The sequence below is a fragment of the Dromiciops gliroides genome, chromosome 1 (genome assembly GCF_019393635.1).
Source record: "Dromiciops gliroides isolate mDroGli1 chromosome 1, mDroGli1.pri, whole genome shotgun sequence".
NCBI lineage: Eukaryota > Metazoa > Chordata > Mammalia > Microbiotheria > Microbiotheriidae > Dromiciops > Dromiciops gliroides.
In genome coordinates this window covers 455,845,708-455,855,381 of record NC_057861.1, presented here as the reverse complement: position 1 = coordinate 455,855,381, position 9,674 = coordinate 455,845,708, and the positions used below count along the sequence as shown (strand labels likewise).

The following is a 9,674-nucleotide window of genomic DNA, read 5'->3' as shown; positions in this document are numbered from 1 at the left end:
GTTAAGTGACTTGCCCAGGGTGAAACAGTTTTTCAGTGTTTGAGGCCAAATTTGAACTCATAAAGATGAGCTTTCCTGACCTCAGGTTTGGTGCTCTATCCACTACACCACCTAACTGCCGTAAATCTATATCTATATCCATATCCATATCTATGTTTAATCTATATCTATAACTGTAGCTATCATATGTAAAACATGTAAATATATATGTATTGTTATTGAAGTTGTTTGTCCTTTTTTTGAAGAGAACTTCAGGAAACTCTTAAAGTCTATAAATTTGAGCTGACATTATGAAATGTCATAGAGGAGTCCATCTCTTCCACATAAACTCCAGGAATTAGCTGAAAAACATCTCCAGAAAAACCAATAATAACAGAATCTGAAAATAAGCCAAGAAAGCTTTTCTATCCAGCATAAAAGTGCATAAAAAGATGGCCAGAGGCCCATAGGGAGTTCAAACTAGAGAATCCAGTAAATGTTCTGATAAACACAGAAGTTATGAAGGTGAGGGAAAGGTCATGCTAGCAAAGTCAGCATGAAATATGGTAGCTGGGGTGAAACCTGATGGGGGTGGAAAGAGGAGGTGGGAGAAAGTGAATTTAAACTGTATGAAATAGACATGAAGCAAACAGATGCTCTGAAAAGGGGCATTACAAGTAAGTGCCAATTCTAATACATAGCAGGATTCTAGTGCTGGCCTATTGGCACACAAACTGTATCCCTCATGATTCACTTGCAAGAAAAGAGGCTTGACATGCACTTTTTTAATGACTTGGGAACTGCAAATGAATGACAGGGCCAACACAGCTTTGGATAGCAGCAACAAGGGTGAAATACAGGACACCTGAAACAAATGTGATCCCCCAAATCTAACAGGACGGTATTAAAAAAGTTGAAACCTAATTCAAGAATCATTAAGCTCCCTGAATAAAGATGAGAAAAGAAACCTTGACACCACATTTCAAGAAATCATGAAAAGAAAACTATCCAAATCTATTAAAACTAGAAGGCCAAATAAAAATAAAAAGAATCCACCAAGCAGAAAAAAAAATCCTATAATCATGCAGAAAAAACTTCCCAGTGCCCTGTTGATCACAGTGACATATCTAGGATACTTCTAGGTATGTCACTGTGTTCTGATAGGCCAGAGATGGAATCTGGCTTTAAGCTCCTAATTAGTGGAATTGGCACTAGCTTGTTATACTTCTATTTAGAGGACTAACTGACTTCAAGTACATTTAAGGGATTTTGGACTGTTTTGCCTTCTCTCTCTGACTCTTCTAGCTTCTAGCCTGGGGATCAGAATTCATACTGATCTCCCTAACATAGCCATCTCACCTACTCCATCACCTTTGTGCTTACCTGAGCTGGCAGTGGCTTCCTTAGTTTGAACCATTACCACCATCTGCTCTCTTCAGGCCATTGTTTTTGTGAAATTGTGTACTGAATAGAATAATAGCTTTCTTTTGCCAAGGAAACACAATTCACAGAAGACTTAGCAACAAATACTATACAATACAGAAAATATTGGAATATAATATTCCAAAAGGCAAAAGATAAGCGTTTACAACAATAACTTACTCATCAAGACTGAGTATAATCCTATTGGAGAAAAGCAATAAAATAAACCATTAGTAGAACAGAGCATTTTCAAACATTCCTGATAAAAAGAACAGAACTGAGCTGAAAGTTTGAAAGGCAAACACAGAACCCAAGATAAACTAAGAAATGCAAATACATTGAACAATTAGAAGAGTTAAAACAATGAAGATGTGTTTACATTCTAATAGGTAGAGGAAAGACAAATGTTCTTGCAAAATCCTATTGTAAAGAATGGAAGAGGAAGTGGGCCCTGCCTGCCAGCTCTACTGCCCATCCAGTTCAAGCCTTCAGGTACATTTATCCATCTTTCTGTGAAAAAAAATAAAATGACATCTAGAGGAAAGACAGAGACAAGTAAATTAAAACAGAACTTAAAAGAACAATTGAACAGACTAATGCAACAGTTACAAGATCTGGAAGAGTGCAGATGAATATGAAGAAACCAAAAAAGAAACTTTGGAACAGCTGGGTGAATTCAATGATTTGCTGAAGAAAATTATGTCTGGAAACATGACTTTGGTAGATGAACTTAGTGGGATGCAACTGGCCATTCAGGCGGCCATCAGCCAGGCCTTTAAAATGCCAGAGGTTATCAGATTGTTTGCAAAGAAATAGCCAGGACAGCTGCGGACAAGATTAGCAGAGATGGACAGAGACTTGATGGTTGGAAAACTGGAAAGAGATGTCTACACCCAACAGAAGCTGGAGATCCTGACTGCCCTTCGGAAACTTGGAGAAAGGCTGACTGCGGATGATGAGGCCTTCCTTTCCACAAATGCAGGTGCCACCCACAGCCAGTTTGAGAAAGTCTCCACTGATCTTGGCTCTGGAGACAAAGTCCTTGCTTTGGCAAGTTTTGAAGTAGAAAAAAAAATGAAAAAAAAAAACCCATTTGATAGTGCATATCAAACATGATGCTAGTGCATATCAAAACTTTTTCTCTACTACAATCTTTTTTTTTTCTTTTAAAGAGGGACAGGCAGGGAATAAGTTAAAAAAAATCTAAGTGGACATCATGAAGGTAAATAGACAATAATCATGCACTGAACTTGAATGGAATGAACTTACCCAGAAATTGGATGAATATAGCAGACGAATTATCTACTAGTAGAATCTAATGATATGTTCTTTTTAAGAAACTCACTCGACACATAGTCACACAAAGATAAAAAAACAGTGACTTGAACAGTATTATGATTCTTTTAAAATTTAAAAAGCATAGTTAGTAAGAAAGACCTTAGAAAAGGCAACAATAAAAGAAATAAACAAAAATTATATTATGTTTAAAAATATCAATATTTAATATATGCATTGAATAGCTTATCATCTAAGTTCTTAGTGGAAAAGCTAATTTAATTCTAGGTAGAAATAGATAGCAAAGCTATAATAGTTGAGTATCTCAGTATAACCTTGTCAGACCTTTGCAAATCTGAGAAAAAATTTTAAAAATGAGAAAGGAGTAAAATACCTTAACAGAATTTAAGAAAAATCATATGTGATAGAGATATGGTAATTATTGAATGTGAATAGAATGGAATGTAAATATGTCTTACTTGTGAATAGTGCTCAGGATATTCTATGGCATAAACATAAAGATTCAGGATATCCTAGAACATAAAAACTTCAAAAGTTGATTACTAAAAAGCAGAAATATTTTAATAACCATAAAGCAAAAAATATAATAAATAAAAGACATTTTTGATAATGTTTCAAAAAGAAATGATTTAACATTACAAAATTAAGGGGTAAAAGAAAAATTTTAGGAATGATAAATAATTTCATCAAAGAAAATGACAATAATGAGACACCATATAAAAAATTTGGGGATGCAGCTGAAGTAGTTCTTAGGGAAAATTTATATCATTAAACTATTTAAAATAAAATAAAATAAAGAAAGAAAAGGTCAATTAATTGTATATGCAAATAAAAACATTAACAGGAACAAATAAAAAAATCAAACACCAGAACAAAAATTTGAAGAGAGTTTAAAAAAAGGAAAATAAGTAAACAAAAAAAGATAAAAATGTTAGAGAAGAGTTTTCATTTTTTGTTTTTTTGTTTTTGTTTTGTTTTGTTTTTTTGTGGGGGGCAATGAGGGTTAAGTGACTTGCCCAGGGTCACAGAGCTAGTAAGTTTCTAGTGTCTGAGGTCGGATTTGAACTCAGGTCCTCCTGAATCCAGGGTTGGTGCTTTATCCACTGTGCCACCTAGCTGCCCCCCACAGGAGTTATTTCTTGAGAAAAAAAAACAAAATATACAATTATTAACTAATGATATAAAATAGAAGCAAACCAAATTGCTAGTACCAAAAATGAAATAGAGAAAAAAGAAATAAATGCATTTTTTTCATTGAAATGAAAATCTTGGTCCATTTATGCGCCAGCAAAATGATAATAAATGAAATGGATTAATATTTACAGAGATGTGACAGATTTAGAGTGTAGAGACTACATATGTATATGTTTGTATACCTGCTATCCTGACAGGGCAATGCCCCTCCCAGGATAAGCTCCTTACTTCTAAACTCACCACCATACTACTAACTCAAACTCCAATTGATAATACCTCCCTCAGCTTTATATCTGTTTTCGGGGGCATAGGGGCAGAGTACCACACTCCTGCCAATGCCCTCTTTTTTTTGCAGGGCAATGAGAGTTAAGTGACTTGCCCAGTGTCACATAGCTAGTAAGTGTCAAGTGTCTGAGGTTGGGTTTGAACTCAGGTTCTCCTGAATCCAGGGCAGGTGCTTTATCCACTACACCACCTAGCTGCTCCCCTGCCAATGCTCTCTTGATGAGAGTGCAGAAACTGCACTCAGCTCACTACACTTTCTATCTGTTGCTTTGCCTGGCTTCAACTCTATGAAACAAGATGTACCTGCACAGGTGTCCCATTCCCACTTGCACCCATGCTTTTCTTCCTCTTTTTGTTTGTTGTCCCCTCCTTTAGGGGGACTGTGCTTAGCACAGTGGCTGATACATAGTGGACTTAAGTGTTCATTGTATTGTATTGTATTGTATTGTATTGTATTGTATTGTATTGTATTGTATTGTATTGTATTGTATTGTATTGTATTGTATTGTATTGGGAAATAGTATAGATGCAGAAATAATTTTCTTTCCCACCTATCCCTCCTCTTTTGAACTTTTCTATTCCTTTCAATTGTATTATCACCACCATCATTTTCTCAGTTGCCCAGGTCAATAACCTCGATGTCATCTTTGATTTTTTTATTTGCACTCACCCCACATAGCCAATCTATTGCCAAGACTTGTCCATTTTCCCTTCACAACATCTCTTGTACACATCTTTTTTTTATCTATTCTATTTCTCATATATATCTCCTTTACTAACACAGCTGATGCTATCACAAAGACCTTCCTCAAGTCATGCCTAGCCTATTATGAGTGTTCAGGTTGGTATCTCTGACACCTCTCCCAAACCACCCTTCAGTCAGATACAAAAAGTGATTTTCCTAAGTAGAGCACATATCTGACCATATCCTATCCCCTTCACCACACTCAATAAAGTCCAGTGGTTCCCTATTACCTCTAGGATCAAATGTAACATCCTCTGTTTCACATTTAAAGCTCTTCATAAACTTATTATTTCTTTCTTTCCCAGGTTCCTTATACTTTATTCCCCATATACCACATCTGCATACCACAATATACACTGACCTACTTTCTGTTCTTTTCATATAACATGATATTTCCTATCTTCATGCCGTTGCATGATCTCTCTCCATAGTTCTGTATTTTAACTTCCCTGCATACCTTTGAAACTCCGCTCAAATACCACCTTCTGCCAAAAGTTCCTCCCCATCTCCTAGTGTCTTCTCCTTTATGATTTCTTTCCTCCTAATCTGTATATTTCTCATGTATAACTAGATATTTTCATGCTATTTCCCCCATTAAAATGTATACTCCTTGAAAGCAGGGAGTATTTTTTCTCTTTTTGTATCTGAAGTACTTAGCACAGTGCCTGGCATACAGTGAGTGTTTTACAAATACAAATTGATTGACTTTGGCACCTTATTTGTCCCTAGATCTCAGAATCTGAGGAATTTTACAGGTAATCCAAGTATTGTTATTGACAGTCATCAAGCATGGGTTCCACCACAAACTCCATAAGAACAACTCCAAAATCTATATAGCCAACTCTATTTGGTGAATCTTGATAAAGAGTCCTATTCCCTATATAATTTTCCTCACTTTTTACTCTTATGCCCACCATGTCTCAGACTATTTAACTCTGCTTTGGCCAGTGCTCATGAATCAGTGTAAACACATTATCTCCCATTATTCCTCATTGGAATTTCTTACTTCGGCATGGAAATTTCCCTACTTAACTCATTGGAATGATTTACCTTCCCTTTCATCCATATTATCAAGCTCATCATTGGTTCTCAAAGAGTGGCAGCTATCCCATTTCCAAATGACTGCTGTTATTTATTAACTTGGATCCCTGGAGAGGTGATATTGCTTTTGCTTTATAATTCCCTGGGAGGCTAATATCTTCATCATACTATAATTTGCTTTATAATATGAAAGGACTATGAGTAGAAGCTAAATGACATCCACTTTGTCTTGACAATCAGGTTTTAACATTTTCAGCAATAGAAAGAATATGGAGTTGGTGCCAATTATTAGATTTATTTATTTCCATCATATGTTTGGGGAGAGACAAAACTAGTGATGTTGCAGGAGAACTTCACCATTATTCCCTTAATTACCTGGTCCTCTTATACTCCCAAGCTAAGCAACCAGGAAGACATAATGGCTATTTGGGTCCTCCTGATTTAATGTCTCCCCTGAGGTAGCCTTGAAAAATTCTTTTAAAACTTGTATATTTTTCTGGTACCAGTGCATGAAAAACCAAGAAAATTTTCTCAGAGCCTAATTCTTAATATGAATTCCCAGATAGGATGATGTGACAATATAGGTAAGGGATAGGGCGTGTGGAAAGGGTCTCTTTTGTTCTTTGAAAGTCCTTCCCCTTCTTGGTCAGCTTTCTAACTTTATAGATAGAAATAAACTCATGGACTATTTATTCATTTCCATTTTACTAATCTCATTGTATATATCACTTCTGTAAGGAGTCAGGATCTTCGGTACTCATAGAAGAACATGCCAAGTATATTCAGGAACACTGGAGGGGGTGTACATTAGACTGAACTAGAAGCAGGCCTGGTAGTCTCAGGAGGTGCTGCCACTCCATAGGCATTTGGGCTTACCTGATTGATGATGGTAGTTGATCAAGGGTTGATGGTGGCAAGGAAATCCCTTCTCCACAGTGATTGGTTCTTTAACTGATGGCTATGGATCCTAGACTAGAAGCAGGACTGATGTCTCTGGAGGCATCGATATTCCCAAGGCCCTTTGGTTCAAGATCCTAGACTATCTGCCCTGGGGACTGAGGGGATGTAGTGGTTGAGGGACTGGTTCACACATAAACACAACCTCCTATCTCTCCCTCAGGGAGCCTTGCTCAGCTGAGCTGGCTTGTCTGCCCCATAGGTGTCAGTTGTTTGGCAGTTGATGGGGCTTCCTCAATCCTTGTGGTTTGCAAGAGCTAGCAAGTGCTTATATGAGGTGACTAGTTGGTATAGTGGATAAAGCACTTCTATCCTTCACCTTGTCCTTCCAAAATCTTCTCTCTGCTCAGGTTTAACCCACTATTTACTATTTCCTGATCCTTTTGTCTTATGTTTTCTTTACCCCTTCCCTCACAACACCCCTGACCTTTCATTATATTTACCTGAGCACATATTGTGCCCCCCACCCCCACCCCAGCCACTCTTCCTCAGTAGAATACAAGCTCATTGAAGGCAGAAAGAGTCGTTCATCTTATCTCTTTCTCTAGTCTAACTTAACCCAGAAACTTGCAAATAGCAGGCATTTAATAAATGCATGTGGAATTGAACAGAATTGGACATTTTCAAAGTGCTCAGCAATTATGTTATGCAAAGCAAATCTCTCCCACTGATTTCATGAGTTTAATTGTTAGAAACAAAGTGAGTGGAGTTTATAGTATATTAAAATGAACATTGTTATTCTAGTCTCATTGAATTACAGAAGGTTAAATTTGATTAAGCTTGAGTTGGATGTTCATTCTTATTTTATTGAATATGTCCACCCCAAATACAATTAATAATAATATTTTTAGGGGTGGAAGAGACGTTAAAGACTGTCTAGCGCAATCCCAGGGGAGTTGAGACTTGTATCGCGTCACTGAATGGGGGAGTTGAGACTTGTATTGTGTCACTGAATGGGGGAGTTGAGACTTGCATCACTGAATGGTGTAGCCAGAACTGAAATTCAGGCCTTCCGATTCCTATTCTCATCCTCTTTTCACCCTATATTATAGGCCATAGCCATGTCATTCCACATTGCCTGAATTTGAGGAGGTCTTATGATGGAGATGGAATTTCAAGATGGAAGCCCCTGGGATGTGGAGTAAATAGGGATAGAAGATACTTGGCAGTTAAAGGATGTTACTGGGCAATAGGTCCTTCTACCGATTAACCAACAGGCCCTTACTCAGTATCTTCAGTGGGCTGGCCTTTCACACATTCTAACACAGAAACAGATATAGAAGTATACCCTGAAGGAATTTATATTTAATAAATAAAAAGTAATTAAATACAAGGACCTTGGGAGAGAGGATGCTAGCTTTTATGAGTATGAGGAAAGGTTTTATATTGGTCAGAGGTGTCAAACTTATATTACTACAAAGTTCCTGCGTATGACCTAGAAAACTCCTGAGGTCCAAACCAGACTAAAATGCAATTGGGAAATGGTTAACAAAACAAATAAAAATATAATTCAAATGTATGATGTTAATTTGTGGTTTTCTAAGCCAATATGTTACACACAGGTATCCATTTCTAATTGAATTTGCCAATATAGAAGATAGTGATTGAGTTATGTTTTGAAGGAAGAGGAAATCTAAAAGGCAGAAGTAAGGATATAATATATTCCAGATATGGAGCAGGAGAAGGAGGAGAGCAGTGATCAATGCAAAGATATGGAGATGGGAGATGAGATCTTCTATGAGAAGAACTGAGAAGATCGGTTTGTTTGGATCATGATCATGGAGTAAACAAGAAGGAGCAATATATGAGACAGAGGGGAGAGAGGGAGAGAGACAGACAGACAGAGACAGAGAGAGACAGAGACAGAAACAGAGAAAGAAACAGGAGAAGAAAAGAGAGGAGAAGGGAGGGGAGGGGAGGAGAAAGAACCTTGGGGGGCAGCTAGGTGGCTCAATGGATAAAGCACTGGCCCTGGATTCAGGAGGACCTGAGTTCAAATCCAGCCTCAGACACTTGACACCATCTGTGTGACCCTGGGCAAGTCACTTAATCCTTATTGCCCCCCTCCCCAAAAAAGGAACCTTGGGAAATACTCACATTAAGAGGGTAGAATATAAATAATTACTTAGCAAAAGAAGACAAGGAATAATCAAAGAAGGTATGATAACCAATGTCATGTCATGAAAATTCAGAGAGACTACTCATCAGAAAAAAAGTGATAAACTGTTTCAAATGCATCATATTGATGTAGAAAGATGGAGAGTAAGAAAACACCATCATATATGCCTATTAATAGATCAATGATAATTTTGGAGAGCAGTTTTAGTTGAATGATGTGGTTGGAAGCAAGAAAGTAAAGGTTTGAAGAGGGAGAGGGAGAGAGAAGAAGAAAAAGAAGAAGAAGAAGAAGAAGAAGAAGAAGAAGAAGAAGAAGAAGAAGAAGAAGAAGGATGAGGAGGAGGACTAGGAGGATGAGGAGGAGGATGAGGAGGAGGAGGATGAGGACGAGGACAAGGAGGAGGGGAGGGAGGGAGGGAGGAAGGAAGGAAGGAAGGAAGGAAGGAAGGAAGGAAAGGAAAGGAAAGGAAAGGAAAGGAAAGGAAAGGAAAGGAAAGGAAAGGAAAGGAAAGGAAAGGAAAGGAAAGGAAAGGAAAGGAAAGGAAAGGAAAGGAAAGGAAAGGAAAGGAAAGGAAAGGAAAGGAAAGGAAAGGAAAGGAAAGGAAAGGAAAGGAAAGGAAAGAAGAGGCAGAAAGTA

At 37.5% G+C, this 9,674-nt stretch overlaps 1 pseudogene; it reads left to right on the top strand.

Annotated features, from left to right (window-relative positions):
• Positions 1 to 1,857: 1,857 nt before the first annotated feature.
• On the top strand, positions 1,858 to 2,517 carry LOC122750330 (annotated as a pseudogene).
• Positions 2,518 to 9,674: the final 7,157 nt, after the last annotated feature.